Raw genomic sequence first — 18110 nt, 5'->3', positions numbered from 1 at the left:
GCAGTGAGTGACCCAGGCACCCACGGACAGCGCACAGGACTGAAGGCTGGACTCTGGAGCCGAGCCAGTCAGTCAGCTAGACAGCCAGCAGGACTCAGGAGTCGAAACTCCGACAAGGTGGGTGTGGTGGGTCAGGGTGTCCTGTCCTGTTTACTCCAGCCAGCCAACTGCTAAATTGTTTTTTTGCAACTGTGCACCAGGCAGCCACCCAGGCCTAGGGCAGCTCAGCAGGCACCACCACCAACCACCAGGCCTGACTCTGAGCACCCCCCTGGGGGGCCTCAGAACACCCACCACCCAGGCCTGAGCTGTGCTGCGGCCCCCAGCCCACCACCAGCCATGCCTTAGCTGCCCTGGGGCCCCCAACCTACCACCACCACCAAGGCCTGAGGCCTTCAGCCCACCACCAGCTAGGCCTGAGCTGCCCTGGGGGTCCCAGCCCACCACCACCAGCCAGGCCTGAGGCCTCCAGCCCACCACTAGCCAGGCCTGAGGTGCCCTGGGGCCCCCAGTCCACCATCACTAGCCTGACTACATATACTGGGGACATCTATACACCTGGGGACACTGGCTGTCTGTCATTATGTGCATTAACTGGTGAAATGCTGTCTCTCATTACATGCATTTACTGGGGAAATGCTGTCTGTCACGTGCATTTACTGGTGAAATGCTGTCTGTTATTACATGCATTTACTGGTGAAAAGCTGTCATTACGTGCATTTACTGGTGAAAAGCTGTCTCTTATGTGCATTTACTGGTGAAAGGCTGTCTGTCATTACGTGCGTTAGCTGGTAAAAAGCTGTCTCTTATGTGCATTTACTGGTGAAAAGCTGTCTCTTATGGGCATTAACTGGTGAAAGGCTGTCTGTCATGTGCATTAACTGGTGAAAAGCTGTCTCTTATGTGCATTTACTGGGGAAATGCTGTCTGTCATTATGTGCATGAACTGGTGAAAAGTTGTCCCTTATGTGCATTTACTGCGGAAACGCAGTCTATCATTATGTGAATTAACTGGTGAAAAGCTGTCTCTTATGTGCATTTACTGCAGAAACGCAGTCTGTCATTACATGCATTAACTGGTGAAAAGCAGGCTCTTATGTGCATTTACTGCAGAAACGCAGTCTGTCATTACGTGCATTAACTGCTGAAAAGCTGATTCTTATGTGCATTTACTGGTGAAAGGCTACCTGTCATTATGTGCGTTTACTTCATTTTTTTTTTCCATGTAACTACGTTAGCTGGTACAACTACATTACAGTTAGCCCCGCCCACATGACATCATGACCACGCCCAATTTTTCGCCGCGGCGCGCTGCGCGCGACGCAAATTCCCCTCCCCCCCCGAGCCCGGCCTGCCAGCCCTCGTGCCCCCTTTGAGCCCCCCCCAAAAATCTGAAGCTGGAGCCGCCACTGTATGTAGGCAAAGGATCAGCAGGACAGCCAGGCAACTTGCATTGCTTTAAAAGGAAATAAATATTGCAGCTTCCATATCCCTTTAAAGTGTTACTCCGCATCAAATGTCACATACTATCATCATCGGGGGTGGCGTTAACGTATAACTCTGCAATGTCTCATTGTAGTTATAAATGTTATAAGTGCATGAGAGATAATAACTCCTACCTTGTGTATTACCTGCACCTACCCACATTCCACCTACCTCAATATACCGATGTAACTTGTGTTATTTCAAACAACTTGTGTAAATCAAACATAATGGCTGATCTGGCTGGTTGTGTTACTTCCAATTTGTGTAAACCAAACCATTAAAAATTGAGCACCTCCATGTTAGGCAAATGCCTACAGGCGCATGATGATGGAAAGAAGGCTCACTCGGACCAGGGGCGTACCTAGAAATCACTGGACCCCCCCCTGCAAAACTTTGGATGGGGCCTCCTCCCCCTGCACACTGAATAGGGCCTGTCTACAACTTTGTATGATGCGTTATCAATGGCTGAGCAGATGTAGTCATTAGAACAATTGTGCAGAGAGCATTATGCTTTTTTCTCTCCTTGCCCTTAGTTGTCAGTCGCTCAGGAAGGTCCCCCCTGTGGCTTCTGGGCCCCCCTGCGGCTGCATCCCTTGCAGCGTCCATTATTATGCCCTTGCTCACTCCCCTCCCCCTCTTCCATATGCAGAGTCCTGATGAAAGTGTAAATGAGAGGTCACTCGACCTGTTCTCGGCATTCCACTGACGAGATCTCCCTTCAGTCAGGGGTACCTATAGCTACTCAATACGGAGGTTCCACTAGCTACCTAATACTTGGGGGACACCTCTAACTACTTAATATTGAGGGTACTTCTGGCTAACTAATGCTAAGAGACACCTGTAGCTACTTATGACGTGTAAGCACACTTGCAGTGCAGTTTGGTGGGAGTTTGTAGGTTCATGGAGGGCGGAGTCTAAAGGTGCGTACACACATGCGACTATAGTCGTTTGAAACGATCGTTCCCTGATCATTTCAAACGACGATCGTTTTAAAAAAAGCAGCCAACGACCATTAAGACTAACGACGGACGAGCTAGATCGTTAAAAACGAACGATCAAGCTTGGCGGATTTTTTCCAACGACGATCGTTTGCAAAAGTAGTACATCGTTGAAAAACAGTCCTTCGTACTAGGCTTGACATGCGCATTTCGCTATTTCTCCATTGACCTTTTCATTTTTATTCGCAATAGTTGCTTTACGTGATGTAACGTTTGTTCTAACGATCAGCTCGTTACACACCTTCAAAAGCTAACTTTACTTAGGTCATTCTTTCGTCAATTAAAAGTTCATTCGTCGTTCACATCGAACGATCGTTGTCGTATGTGTGTACGTAGCTTTAGGTACCAGGACATCTGTGCCTATATGCTCCTCCTGTGCGGTAAATCCGAGCCTGTTCGTTTTCATTAGATTTTGTAAACCTTGTCCCAACATGCTGTGCCTTATCTTCTCTCTCACCCTTATTGTCTTATCCAGAAAATGTAAATTGCACAAATGGTGCATCGTTGCGAGTTGTTGAATACCCTGGACGTGACTATAAGCATTGGCCAAAAAAGTTATGATTTCTTGTAAATCGCGTGTTGTTTTTCTGCTTTATAATGTTTGTTCGCCTACGTTCATAGAAAATTGGAGACTGATTATCCTTGCGGCTCACATTGGGGAAGTGGACGACGCACGCTACAACTCCCAAACCTCTTAGCAGAATAATAAAAGGAAACAGGAAGTCCAATACAGGCTGGCTTATCAGATGTATCAGAGTAACAGATGCACATAAGTGTGTTTCAGGAAATAATCAGAAGTGCAAGTATCTGAAGGACCCAGTCATACACTGAGTGGCCGAAAAAATTGAGATACCCTTTCTTTGGGGGATTTAAAGTAAACCTGAGAATATATACATACCTTTGGCTTCCTCCAGCCCCCTCCAGGCTGATCGCTTCCTCTTCGTTCTTTCTGGTTTATAGTGTGAAAGTATAAGCCAGTGATGACTCATCAGAGTGCTCCTGATCTGCTCTGTCCAATCAGTATGTCCTGACTTGTAGGAAATTGCTAGAGTGCTGTAGCAAGAGTCTGGTGAGGTTTGTGGCTGTTTTGTTCGCCGGGGGTGTACAGAGCAACGCAGGACCATCTGAACAGAAGTACAAACCTGTTGGCTGTAAGACATTTTAAAGAAAACCAGAGACGTTAACAAGTCATTATTTTATACTTACCCTGGGCTTCCTCCAGCCCCATAAGCACGTTGAGTCCCTCGCCGTCCTCCTGCGGTCTGTCGTTCAGCCGCAATCAGCCCCGGTAACTGGTTCATTCGCATCGACAAGGAACTCACACATTTCTTATGGGGCTGGAGGAAGCCCCGGGTAAGTATCAAATACCTGTTAACGTATCTGGTACACTTTAAAGTGGACCGGACTTATTGCACAGTACTAAAGGAAACTTAGAGAAATGCACCTTGTATGTATTTGGAGAGTTCGACCTGTCCAGGGCTGCCATCAGAAATGTTGGGGCCCCTCACACATTATCAGGCCTGGGCCCGCCCCTTCATCTCCCCAGTAAGTGATTTCATAGGATAGAATTAAAGGGAAACGGAAGTGAGTAGAATATGGAGGCTGCCGTATTTATTTCCTGTTAAAGTTACCTGGCAGCCCTGTGCCTCTAACACCAGAAAGAAGCATGCAGCTAATCTTGCCAGATCTGACAATCATGGCAGAAACACCTGATCTGCTGCATGCTTGTTCAGGGGCTACGGCTAAATGTATTAGAGCAGGGGTCTCAAACTCGCGGGCCATTTGCAGCCCTCGATACAATATTTTGTGGCCCTCGCCAGCAAAAGCTTCCTTATAGTTCGCTTCAGTGCTCCCAAGTAATCCGCCGCATCCCCACCGCTAAACGAGGGCTGACGAGCCCCCAAATCGCCTGGGGGCAATCCGCTGGCATTTCCTGGAAGGGGCAGAGCTTTCAGCTTCAGCTTTGCCCCTCCTGACGTCAATCGCCACACGGATCGCCGCCTCTCCCCTCCCCTCTCTGTGAAGGAAGAGTGAGAGGGGCGGGCAGAGGCGGCGATGCGCCGCGATTGTGAAATTCCTTATGCGGCCCAGCCTCATCCTGACTTTGCCTCCTGCGGCCCCCCAGGTAAATTGAGTTTGAGACCCCTGTATTAGAGGCAGAGGATCAGCAGGACTATATGGCAGCCTCCATATCCCTCCCGTTACAGTTGTCCTTTAAGGATACCTTAGAGGAAAAGAAAATGAAAAACAGGCATGTTTAGTGGGCTCTGCTCCTGCCCATTGCTCCCCGCGGTCTTCTCCCGTCCCCCCTCAGTTTGTCAGTATGCGACCCTCCCCCCCCCCCCCCTCAACTCACTTCCAGGTCAGGGTGGTTGTGGCTTACTTTGCAGGTGCTGCCTGGTGAAGCCTATGATTGTACGTGTTCATCCGGGACCGCTCTACACAGGTGTACTACGTAATTGTATTTTATTTACCAATAAGGTATCCTTTAATGCCAGTGTGTTGGGGGGGGGGGGGAGGGAGCTGGCCCCTCACTCTAGTGTTAGTTGCCCCCCCCCCCCATTGGAGTCCCTGAACCTGTCTAAATCCCCCTCATTTGTGACTAATCACAACTGTAATTTGATCTCTCAGCTGTGTCAGCTGGCTGCCTCCTAATTAGTAAACACAGGATGTTAACCCTGCTCCCATGAAAGCAGGAAGTAGGCACACTTCAGATTTATTGCAGGATATGTATCCGCTGTAATAAAAAAAAATGTTTTTCTTTGAGGTTATTATTCTGTTGTTTATCTTTCAGAGCAGAGAGGAAGTTCTGAGTTCAGGTCGGCTTTAACACACATACTTTGTCTTTTTAGCTGTGTGTCTGGTGCTCTTTAAAGAGAGAGGTGAGACGAGAGACGAGAGGCAGCACAACCCTCACGTTTCAGGAGACTGATCTCCCAGGTATGTCGCACGCAATGAAACTCTGCAGGAAAAGTCATGGTTTCATATTATTGTGGCCTGTTCATTTCCTCGTACTTCCCCTTCACAAATGCTATGTCTGTTTATGCAGACAAGATATTGTACGGTGAACTGTTTTTTTGTTTTATTTTTTGTTTTGCTGATATGAAAATATATTGCGTGATGTGCGTAAATGTCAGAAGGTATTCTGTCCTGCATCAAATGTCACGTTCTGTCTACACCAGGGCTGGGTTCAGATAAAATCAATTTATTATTCCATCTTCCAGTGCAAGTTCTTCACTCTTCACCCAAAACAAAGTACATCATTTCCTCCCTATTCCTGTTCCTGCTGTTCCCTGCTCCTGCATCTCCTGAGTCCACTTGTCCATTCCCAGTTCTTCGTCCACTTCCTCTCTTGTCTCTCTTGTATTTTCTCCAGTCTTCTTTTGTTTTGTCCTTCTCTCCTTAGTCCTGCACCCCTAAAGTTATCTTTCTTGTTCCCAGAGCCGTATCTAGGGAAAACGGCGCCTATGGCAAACTTTGAAAATCGCCCCCCAAACAGGGGTTTGCACCTCCAGATAGTTTAATGTGTAGTCTCGGTTGAGTTGGTTGTGTTGTGTCCATGTTGAAGTGAAACATGGCCTATAAGATTAGAGTACTGTATGGCATTAAGTCTGCATTTACATACCCCCCGAATAACAGTTACGCAGCTTGTTTCCCAAAAATATGTAACCAGGCAGCAGAATGTCTCCCAAATAAATACTAGAATCTGTATGGAGAACACCAAGGATGCTACGAAGCAGCGCCCTGTGTAAGAGGCGCCCATGGCACATGCTATACTTGCACCCCTGTAGATACGCCACTGCTTGCTCCTACAACTCTCAAGCCCCCTTTCCTCTTCTACAACTTTCTGTACTTAGATCTTCTCCAGCGAAGCAGGAAATTTGAGTGTCCGCTGGCAGCAGAAGTTTGGTGCCACCATAGGGGGCCCATTGTCAGGCACCTGCAGCTTGCAGTGGCAGGTACGGTTAATATTAGGCATGGCGGGGGGGGGGGGGGGGGTTGCTGGGACAATGAAAGGTAAACAGTTATTTCCCACAATGTAGCAAGGTTCCCAGACACTAAACTGCCTGGAGTAGTACTCAAGAATTTCTTGTGGGAGGGGTTTCACCACAATATCAGCCATACAGAGCCCCCCGATGGTCTGTTTGTGAAGGAAAAGATTTCTCATGTAAAAGGGGGTATCAGCTACTGATTGGGATAAAGTTCAATTCTTGGTCGGAGTTTCTCGTTAAGTTCAATCCTTGGTTAAAGTGTACCTGAGCTGAAGCTCCAGTACAAAATAAGATACTTACGTAAAGAGAGGGAAGCCTCAGAATCTTATTGGGGCTTCCCTCTGTGCTCTAATGTCCCCAGTTGCTGAATATGGCTCCCCGGAGGATTAGCAACAAAGCATTGTAGCCAGCATATCGGGGCCGTGCACCTTCTCTTCCCACGCAGTAGCCACGTGAGCACACCCGCGCATGTGCAGTAAGAGCTAGTCCACACTAGGTCCGGAAACGTATCCGTGGCTGCGTTTTTCAGCCCTGATGAAAAACTGAGTCCCGGATACTAATGTTACAAATAGCAGCCGTCCTCCCCCAAGAAAAAAACGGATCCGTCTGCGTTTGCAGGGACCCGTTTTCAAAACATGAACAGAAGGTCCGGAATAGCTGCATTTTTACGGACCACGGATACACGGATAGGTAGTGAAAAGCAATGAGAAAACGCATCTACATCTCCACAGGCAAAATAGCAACAAAAACTGATGAAAAAACGGATAGCCTGAACTTTATTATTGGCCCAAAAAATCCTCCCACTACCTTCCTAATGACAGAGTAACCAAGCAGCTCAAGGTGACCCAAACTACTAGGAATGTATAGGGCAGGGTTGCTCGTAAACTACGCCAGCGCGAATCTACGCATCGTAGTACGCAACTACGCATGGTAGTTCGTAGGCGAAGTTTAAGAACTACACGTACGCATTTCCGCGTAGTCGTAGTCCCGCTATGCGAAGCTTCGCCCGCTACGCGTAGTTGACGTATGTATTGCGAAGTCAACTACGCGTGTGGTAACTGCATTTATATGGGTCATTGCGCATGCGCAGAAATTTTATTGCCCTTTATACGCATACAATTCCGCATTGGATGGTGGAATGTATGCTTATATTAGTTTGTGTATGCGCATAGTTAGCAGATTGCGGAAATTTTTCCGCATAAGGGCATAAGCGGTCGCATCAACTACACTACGCAATACGTGAAGCTTGCGTATTTTAATGCGTAGTCTACGGTATGCTAACGTAGCGAAGTGGCTGATTTCGGAGCCGTAGATTGCGAAGCGTATTTGCGTAAAAATACGCGAAGTTCCAGCGTAGCGAAGTTGGCTGACTACGACCACCTGGTATAGGGGGATAAAAGGAACCAAAAAGCCCTCCTACTAAAAAAGCAAAGCTTGGTGTAATTTGCCTTCTTAAATTAAAACAGAAGGAAATTTGCAATAATTCAGTTATAAGTGAACATTTGTGGTTACCCACAATGCTCTACTGAATATGCAAATTATCTCTTTTCGCCCTTGTTAAGCCAAGCAAGCATCCAGAACGGCTGGTGAATAGCAAGCCTATAGCTTTAAGTTTTATACAGCCTTATCAAACCCACATGTAGACAGCCTGTTTCAGACTTTTGGCCCTCATCAGTACATGGCAGGGATTGATAAAGCTGTATGAAATAGGGCTTGGACGAGTACAACAGAGTAACCAAGCAGCTCAGGGTGACCCAAACTACTAGGAATGTATAGGGGGATAAAAGGGACCAAAAAGACCTCCTACTAAAAAAGCAAAGCTTGGTGTAATTTGCCTTCTTTAAAACAGAAGGAAATTTGCAATAATTCAGTTATAAGTGAACATTTGTGGTTACCCACAATGCTCTACTGAATATGCAAATTATCCCTTTTCGCCCTTGTTAAGCCAAGCAAGGAATTACCTTCCTAATGATAGAGACGTTTTCTGTCCGTTTTTTGGGGTAAAAAACTGAACGGAAACTGATGCAGAACGGATGTAAAACTGATGCACTTTGATCAGTTTGCGGTCTGGTGGTACTTCCCCTGATCTTCCCCTGATCCAGGACTGCAGTGCAGCCTAGTGTGGACCTAGCCTAAGCCTCGGGCTCCGTGGTACTGCACGGCCGTACTCGCCTGGCTACTGCACAGCCACTGTCGTAGCAGGAGAGGCGCAAGGCCCCGGTCTGGAAACGAGCTGCGCTCAGCAATGGGGGAAATTGGACCACCAAGGGAAGCCTCAATAGCATCCTGAGGCTTTCCTCTCTTCAGGCTAATATCTTATTTTAAACCTGAGCTTCGGCTTGGGATCGCTTTAAAGTTCCTCTTTAAAATTGTACAGTTTTTCATGATAGCGGTTCTTTAAATCCTAAACTCACTTGGGTACAGGAGGACTAGAGGAAGAAAAAAATAATTCCAATTTCCTCTACAGATAGAGGAATAAGAAAAAACACCAAGCGGGCCCTGTTTGGAAGCCTGCAAGATCTTGCTTTGCTTCATGCAAACGTTGTTATTGCCGAAGCGATCCTATCTGTGCTGTGAGGTGATTTCCATTGTATCAGTAATAGACGACACCCGTTATCCTCTGAATATCATTCCATCAGAGCAGGTGCGGCACCCCCTTCCCGCTGATCATTTCTGATGCAGACAGTGACCTTTCCCCGAGTCTCCTTCCTCTGTTTGACTTTCATTTGGCGGCCGTCTCTTCCCCTTTCCACTTAGCTGGAAAGTAACCTTCGTTAAACGCCTTGTGCAGTGCAGGCGGCTCACTCTCCTGCCTGCAGCTTCCCTATAATCTGTGTTTACATTAAACAAAACCTGAAGCGAAAAGAACTTCTGATATAATTAATTGTTTGTGTAGTACGGATAATGAATAAAACATCAGTAGAAAAGAAAAAGAGTTTCATATTTTTATTTTCAGTTATATAGCTTTTTTTTTTTTTTTTTTTAATAACATTGCATCATTCTGCCATATTTGCAGTTTTAAAACCACACTCTGCCTTTTTAAAGGGACTCAGTCACAGCTCAGTAAAAAGAAAAAAAATGTATACATACCTGGGGCTTCCTCCAGTCCCATATGCTCCGATCGTACCCACGTCGCTGTTTGCAGCTCCAGTACCGGGTCCCCGCACTTCCGGCAGTCGGAGCAAGTCTGGCGTAAGAGAAGTGTGCCCTCTACGTATTTCTCTGGCGGCTGCTGGAGAGATACGCAAAGAGCACGCATCTCCTGTGTAGACTGGAGCCGACTGACGGCAGTGACGGGACCCGGTACTGGAGCTGCAGACAGCGGATGAGGGCGGCGTGGGAGCGATCCGAGTGGATGGGGCTGGAGGAAGCCCCAGGTATGTATACATTTTTTTCCTTTTACTGAACACTGGTACACTTTAAGCTATAAAACAAAGCAGAAATAATGACTCTTTGAACTTTCCTGCAGTAAAACCTTATCTCAAGCTGTCTCTCTCACTGTTTCTTGGCTGTTTAAGGAAACAGCACTGTATGCAAACAAGTGGGTCAAAGAGCTCAAGAAACTCTTTTGCATAGATAACATGGACATGGTCAGTACCTTGCACTTCAGCTGTCCTTTCAGTTATAACTGACTGCAACTGATTTTATTCAGTTATGACAAAATCAGAGCGGAAGAAATCGGGCAAAAAGTTGTCGTGTGTACATCCATTTACAGTGTGGGCCATGATGAGTCACCCCCTTCCCCCATCAAGTGTGGCCACCGTAACATATCCCCCCCCCCCCCCCCCCCCCTAGCAAAACCATATCACTACAATATATTGTGTCCTCCAGAAAAGGATTAAGATGAAATGGGGCCCTAGACAAGGTAACACTGATGGTCACCTTCGACCTGCAGTTATTTGACCTGCAGGTTGGAATTCCTCGGGAAGGCTTTGGGAAGCTTTTGCACCCCGGAGTACTTCGAAACACAAGCGGATCTGTACAACGCATAGAGGCTGGATTTATACTTTTCATGCCCCTAGGCCAAGTATGCTGTGGCTCCCTTTCATGCGCTGCAGTGCCCTCCCATTCTATGTGCAGTCCCCTCTTCCATGTGTATCATCCATGTACAGCAGCCCCTTCCCATTCCATGTGCAGCCCCCTCTTCTATGTGTATCATCCATGTACAGCAGCCCCACTCCCATTCCATGTGCAGCCCCCTCTTCCATGTGTATCATCCATGTACAGCAGCCCCTTCCCATTCCATGTGCAGCCCCCTCTTCTATGTGTATCATCCATGTACAGCAACCCCTCCCTTTCCATGTGCAGCCCCCTCTTCCATGTGTATCATCCATGTACAGCAGCCCCTTGCCATTATATGTGCAGCCTCCTCTTCCATGTGTATCCTCCATGTACAGTAGCCCCTTCCCATTCCATGTGCAGCCCCCTCTTCTATGTGTATCAACCATGTACAGCAGCCCCCTCCGATTCCATGTGCAGCCCCTTCTTCCATGTGTATCATCCATGTTCAGCAGCCTCCTCCCATTCCATGTGCAGCCCCCTCTTCCATGTGTAACATTCATGTCCAGGTGCCCCCTTGGGCTGCAGCCACCCAATGCCCGGGCCTTTCCAGAAATCCTGGTCCTGCACTGCATGCACGAGTCAGGGCTTTCACATGTGCTGTACAGATGCACTCATCTTCAGAAGCACTCGGGATCACTAGTCCTTTCACAGCCTGCCAAGGAGTCCCGAAGGAGTGAAATTCAATAAGGGGGAGCTAGGGCACGGAGAGGAGACCAAGACGGCTCTGTGGGATCCGGAGCCCTCCTTAAGGTATCTAACCTGGAGCGAGTTTCAGACAGTTAACAATATTGATTGCACATTTCATATGTTCTCTTTCTGCCTATACTTGTGTTTTAAGTTTAGTGCCTGCAAGAAAACTTTTATGATGGTGTTTTCCATCCCTGTGACTATCTTGTGCTGAACACACTTTACTTTCCCACAATGCCGTAGGGTCAGTCCCAAGTCAACTTAAACATGTTGTTTTGCGCTCCGCTAGCTTGTTGTCAGTCAGCAGCTGAGGGCTCCAAGGAATCAGTTTACGTTGGCAGTGCAGCAACAAAACAGTTATTTTATTATAAATACTACAAAGCGGTCACTTGTCTTGTGGTGGTCACCAAAAAATGTCAACGATGGTTGTACCCTAATAGGGAAAAATAATTCCTTCCTGCGCCAAACATGGTGGCTGGATAAATCCCCTGCATCACAGTCTCTGGACTGTTCTTAAAGGAAGCACAAAGCGAGAGGAATATGGAGGCAGCCATCTTTATTTCCTGTTAAACAATGCACATTGCCTGGCTGTCGCCCTGATCCTGTGTCTCTAATACTTTTTGGCATAGATCCTGAACAAGCATGCAGATCAGATGACTGAAGTCTGACTAGCCTAGCCTCAGGGTTGTGTGACACTGCTGATTCCCTATGGAAACCGTTTTGCCCATGCGATAAAGTGAGGTGCAAAAATGAAATCATGCCTAGCAGAGGATGGTTTCGATCCATCGACCTCTGGGTTATGGGCCCAGCACACTTCCACTGCACCACTCTGCAGTCTGCTTACATTTGTAAACAATCTTCAAGTTTAAGAAGGGTACATTAGTTGAAATAGGAGGAGAAGGAGGAGGTGGAGAGCTTTTTTTTTTTCCGCCGGAACGGAATTCCACGTAATTTAGAAAAATCCCAACGGTATGTAGCAGTTACGGAATTTTGTGCTGGCGGAATTCCGCAATTCCGGCGGAACGGAAATTGCACCTTCCAATAATTTTGCCCTTTGTTATAATGCTATGAGGCCTAGTGACTGTTGTCAAGGCTACCTGCCTCCTACTGAACTTTGTGACAAGAATGGAAGCAAATATAGTAGCGAATCAGGAAACTCCTCCCACAATTACTAGCATTGGTTGTGTTATATAAAGAGGAACCCAGAGAGCACTAAATATTATAGAGCAGATGTGTCATTATTCCATCACTCCAGATGATCCTGTCTGAGTGTTATAAATATGACATTGATTACCATGTTTTTGTTATAAAGCCACATTTCTGCATATTGCAGAGTATAGGATATTAATCCAAACTTCAGGTTAAAAATATGGGAGCAGTGAAAAATGGCGCCTCATTGAAAACCATTATTAAACGATATTTATCATTTTATAAAGTTAAAAAATGGCGCTGACTGTCAAAACGATATTTATCGATTTAAGCCTGCTTTTTTTGCCCTGTCTGAACGATATTTATCATTTTAATCCCTGCTTTGATGCCATTTAGAAAATGTCTGCCCGCCAACTTTAACGTTTAATAGCACAGCCCCCTTAAAAGATAGAAACACCAAATTTGCAGGGAATGTTAAGAAGAACAGTGGGAACAAGAGGAAAACAATTTTTTTTTTCAAAAAGACCGTATAATTTTTGAGAAAATCAATTTTAAAATCCTCCTTCTGACCGTGGGAAAATTAAACGCCCGCCGACTTTAGCGGTTAATAGCAAAGCCCCCTTAAATGGCAGAAACGCCAAATTTGCAGGGAATGTTAAGAAGAACAGTGGGAACAAGAGGAAACAATTTTTCAAAAAGACCTAATACTTTTTAAGAAACTATTTCAAAAGTTCAAAGAAAAAAACAATACATTTAAATGCCACTGGTCAGCGTGTGGGAAATATTTCCCAGCAGTTAATAGCAAAGGTCCTTTACATCCTAGCAACACCAAATTTGCAGGATATGTTAAAAAGATAGTGGGAAACAATATTTAAAAATAAAAAAAATATATATATATTTTTGGAGAATGTTCTGAGTGTGGGAAATCTGAAAAAAAATGGCGTGGGGTCCCCCCTCCCGAGCCTCTGTAACCCCTTGTCCCCCATGCAGACTTGAATAGCCAGAATGCAGAGCCCTGGTTGACTGGGGCATTGCACCCTGAGCTATACCAGCCCGCATCGTCCATGGTATGGAGGGGCTCTGGGGGGGAGGGACGGGCAAGCCCTTCCTTTCATGGCGGCATCTGGGAGTCCCCTTTAAGGCAGGACAAAAGAAGCAGGTTTTAGAACGATAAATTACGTTCACACGGTCTGCGCCATTGAAACGATAAATATCGTTTTAAACAAATATCAGGCAGAAGGGGGCGCCATTATTTAACCGGCACCATTTTTCACTGGACGCATTATATGTACTTTACAACACACATTGGATCTTTCAGTCTATAACTCATAATAAAAGTGTGCATGCATTTGCTGTTAGTGGTTACAAATTACATTATTACAAAGCATGGCTGAGTGGTTACAAATTACATTATTACAAAGCATGGCTGTTCAAATCACACTGCAGTAGAAGCCACACATGTGTAGGTGGTTCTGAGGCCTGTTGCAGTCGTTATGCGTACAGTATAATAACGTGACAACTATTGCCTTCTTCAAAACTAATGAAAGGGAGGAGCGCTGACAGGTGAAAATTGCTCTGGTCCATAAGAGGAAAAACCCCTCAGTGGGGAATTTTATTTTATTTTTTTGTTCACCTAAAAATCGCTGCTGAAACAGCTCCAGTCCCCATTGCATGCATTGCTGTGCACGTTTTCAGCGACACACAAAGGGCTTGATCCAATTCACTTTTTCTTCTAGGTGCTATTTTCACAGTATAAATATAATGGCCTCAATTCTGGTAGCTATGTGAGGTAAATATTTTTTGGGAGGTAAAATACCTCATGAGGTATTTTCCTCTTTTTTTTTTTTTTTTTATCAATTCTGAAAGATTTTTCTTCATTTCCAAACATGAGGTAAAACATGAGGTATTTCAGTCGTAAGCCTGCAGCACATAAGTAATAGTCTTTAATTGTCTCCCATAAGTTAGGATAGTCTTTGGAAGATGTCTTTATTTTTTTGTTTTGTTTTGAGGAGGGAAGGTGTATTTGATTATGTAGAAACCTATGAAAAGTAAATTTATAGGCATCCATTATATTAAAAAAAAAAAAAAAAAAAAAAATCATTAAGGATTGTACAGGGTTTGGAGCACTTTTTTTCTTTTTTAAAACAAAATGGAAGCTGGGGGGGGGGGGGGGGGATTCGTTGGTCAGATCACTTTTACTTATTTCAGCAAAATATGGGGGCCCTGAACACAGAACAAGCTGCAAAGGCTCCATGCTATGTGACTGATATCACAATTCTGTCACAGCACTGCATTTATCATGTGGTAGAGGTAGGTCTAATCAGAGCCGGATTAAGGCTACATGGGGCCCTAAGCAAAGTAACTGATTTGGGCCCCCCATCATGTCGTAATAGAATCAGAAAATGCAGCTGAACAGCAACATGCCGCACACACCGGGGCAGCCGAGCTACTGGTTGCTATGGGCAACACCCCGCTTTCCTCTGTGGGTGCACAATGCAGGGAATAGCAGCGGCAAAATGCAGAGTGAGAGATGAATGGCTGGGACATTTGCATTTAGGGGCTGGGGCACCCCTGTGAATAGGGCGCCAGATATTACAGCAGCAGCACTTTACCCCTGCATCTCCAGCCTGGCAATAGCAAAAAGCTCTGGACACCGCCAAACCGGAAGCAGTTCCCCAGACAGAATTATATAACCACCCCCACCACCGAACAACCAATTTCCTCCCAAACTAGACAGCCACCATGCAGCCTCCATCCCAGTGAATACGATAGTCCAGCAGAGAAGGCAGCCGCAGCCGGGGAGAATGACAGCACCAGATGACTCACATTCACCTATTGCGATCCAAGCAATAGAGGTCCCGTCATCCGGAGCCCATCTGTCTCCTCTAGAGTGCTGCCACTTTGTTACTACTACTATTACTACTTCCTACTTCCTGTCTGATCTGAGAATCAGGAAGTTCAGAGCGAGCGGCTGCACTGTAGAAGAGACAGATGGGTTTCAGATGACGGGATCTCTATTGCTTGGATCATGGATAGGTGAGTGAGCGTTTGCCATCTGCTGCTATCATTCTTGCTGCAGCTGTGGTTCTCTGTGGGAAGGGAGGGAGGAGTGGGCAGCGGCAGAGCGCACAGTAGCAGGAGGAGGACCTAGGCGGAGAGCCTGGCTCTGAAGACAATCAGCAGCGCACGGCATCATTTGACAAGACAAGACAAGACAAATAACATTTATATTGCGCTTTTCTCCTGGCGGACTCAAAGCACCAGAGCTGCAGCCACTAGGACACGCCCTATAGGCAGTAGCAGTGTTAGAGAGACTTGCCTAAGGTCTCCTACTGAATAGGTGCTGGCTTACTGAACAGGCAGAGCCGAGATTCGAACCCTGGTCTCCTGTGTCAGACGCAGAGCCCTTAAAGGGACTCCGAGCAGTGCCTGTGGGTATACCTTTAAGCATACCCACACCTAATTAATTACATCCTCACACCTACCAGCATGATGTTTGTAATTATATCCCCCTGGGTTCCTTATATTTCATTGCATTGTGCTGAATCGAGCTGCCGACTTTGGAGAAAAGTTGTCCTGTGGCCGCGATTTCGATCGCGAATATAGCAAAAACTAAAAAGCATAGGGCGGCCGTTTCTATATCATTGGAAAGAGGAGAAAGAGAGCTTTAAAATGATATGCAACTTTCCATAGTTACTGCACTGCTCAGAGTCCCTTTAACCATTATACCATCCAGCCACCGCTGACAGGAAGGCGAGGGCTGGTTTATGTGCTGATGGGGCCCCTTTGACTCTGAATGGGGCCCCTTTGACTCTGAATGGGGCCCCAAGCGACTGCTTTTGTTGCCTGGTCGGTAATCCGGCCCTGGGTCTAATTATGTGAGGTAAAAGACATGCAAACACGCCCCTTATTTCACTTCAGAATTCAAGTGTGAGGTATTTCACTACTAAATACCACACATTTTTAGTCGAAAATTACCACATGAATTACCTCATGAAATTACATGAGGTAAAACTTTACTTAAACTACCAGAATTCAAAAGTTGATTTCCCTCATGAGGTAATCCCAATTCCATGAGGTAATTATTTACTAAATGCAATCAGAATTGTGCCCCATGTCTTTTAAGCCACCAGAAAGCAAGAAAATAGTAATTTTCACAGTACTTTTTCACCAAGGATGGTCGCAGTCAGCCAACTTCGCTACGCTGGAACTACGCGTACTTTTACGCAATTACGCCTCGCCAAACTACGGCTTCAAAATCAAATATTCGCTTCGTATGCATTTCGTAGGCTAAGCGTTAAAATAAGCAATTACGCGTAGTGCGAAGCGTAGTGTATGCGGATGCTTATGCTCGTATGCAGAAAATTTTACGCATTAATCCGGGAACTCTGTAAGCATACAATCACACGTGGAAAATTAGCCGCAAGTAACGCATTCGTAGTTCACTACGCAATACACATGTTAACTACGCATAGTGGGTGTAAGCTACGCCGTACTTCGCTACGCGTAAATTCGTAAGTGTAGTTTTGAAACTTCACCTACGAACTACGATGCGTAGATGCAAATTCGCACTGGCGTAGTTTCTGCTCATCCCTGTTTTTCACCTAAGCTTCTTTTTTTTTTTTTTTTTTTTGGTACGTTTTCAGTTGCAGTGTGCTGAAAAGTAATTTGAACCCCTTTGGGAGCAGCTGCCTACCCCCTCCCCCCCTTAAGGACCAGGCATTTTACATGCGGGGTGGGGGGGGGGTCAGGCAGCTGGATCCCTGCTGGGGTTTGCTGGGCTGTGTGTCTCCCCTGCCTCCAGATGTCCCCCCTTTCGCCAGCAGCCTTTACTCACCTCCCAGGCTGCAGCGACGAGCAGCTGTTGACACCTCCGCTCTCGCTGGCTTCCCGGCTCCTACTGACGCCAAGTTCCGAGTCGCGGCTTGATGACGTCATCACCCGGTACTTAGCATCAATACAGCGGGGATGTCGACCAGAGCGGAGGGGAGCGCCGATCGTCGGGGGAATGGCAGGAAGGTGAGTGGATCCTCTTCCTTCCCTCCCCCCCCCCCCCCCCCACCGTCGCAGCTCTGTAAGTGATCACTATGATCCGCCGGCGATTATAGTGTTCATGTGATCAGAAGCCATACGCGATGGTTGCTGATCACTGAGGGGAGATGTCACCTGTCGTATGACAGTTTCATCTCCTCTCTCGGGTGCGCACGATCACGTTGGGATGCTTCGTTATGGTGGACGTTGAATCTATGTCCAGTTAAGGCGACAGCACCAAAAGGTTAATCAGAAGATGAATAATTATCTCCTAGGACAAAATTTTGGAGGAATTGTGAATTTGATCAGACCTAAAGTGTGCAAAGTGTGTCCCTGCTTCCAGACCTGACAGTTTGCTGTCTGAGAACCTCATTGCATTGTGGGGAATAATGGCTTTTTCCAACTGCCAAGCAAGCAACCTCTCCTTGTGTGTATATACTTCTGACAGTGGTGGGAGACTGGTGAGCAGGACACATCGTTCTGCATGTTGCCAGGGTTTAGCAGACGTGGCCTAGCGCCCATTTTTTAATGGGCGGGCCTTTTTACTAGTGAGAAATATTGGCCAATCATAGAGGAACAGAGGTGTGGGAGGGAAAAACAGGAGGGAAAAAGGCTTCAGCCAATCCGGCTGCATTAGTTAAGTCTGAGAGGAAAGTAGAAAAGCAAAAAAAGGGCAACCCAGCATGCTCTGCAACTTCCTTTGTGT

The 18110-nt window shown here is 46.4% G+C and overlaps 1 protein-coding gene and 1 long non-coding RNA gene across 5 annotated transcripts in view; one reads left to right on the top strand and one right to left on the bottom strand.

Moving 5' to 3' along the window:
* LOC137547329 (uncharacterized) overlaps nt 1-18110 on the bottom strand; it is a 235422-nt gene that overhangs the window by 34145 nt on the left and 183167 nt on the right. The window contains exon 5 of one of the 3 annotated variants that reach the window (XR_011026565.1): nt 5989-6062. The exons of the other annotated variants lie outside the window; for them this stretch is intronic. This is a non-coding gene — a long non-coding RNA (uncharacterized lncRNA). Of the gene's footprint in view, nt 1-5988; nt 6063-18110 lie in introns of those variants that run through there. 3 annotated transcript variants of the gene reach the window in all.
* The window catches only part of LOC137547328 (T-lymphocyte activation antigen CD86-like), a 246585-nt gene that overhangs the window by 62008 nt on the left and 166467 nt on the right, over nt 1-18110 (top strand). For both annotated transcript variants that reach the window (XM_068270798.1, XM_068270799.1), the window contains one exon: nt 5336-5423. The gene's annotated coding sequence lies outside the window, so the exon portion shown is untranslated. The remainder of the gene's footprint in view (nt 1-5335; nt 5424-18110) is intronic.

The sequence above is a fragment of the Hyperolius riggenbachi genome, chromosome 2 (genome assembly GCF_040937935.1).
Source record: "Hyperolius riggenbachi isolate aHypRig1 chromosome 2, aHypRig1.pri, whole genome shotgun sequence".
Classification (NCBI taxonomy): Eukaryota; Metazoa; Chordata; class Amphibia; order Anura; family Hyperoliidae; genus Hyperolius; species Hyperolius riggenbachi.
This window is presented reverse-complemented; position numbering and strand designations above follow the sequence as displayed.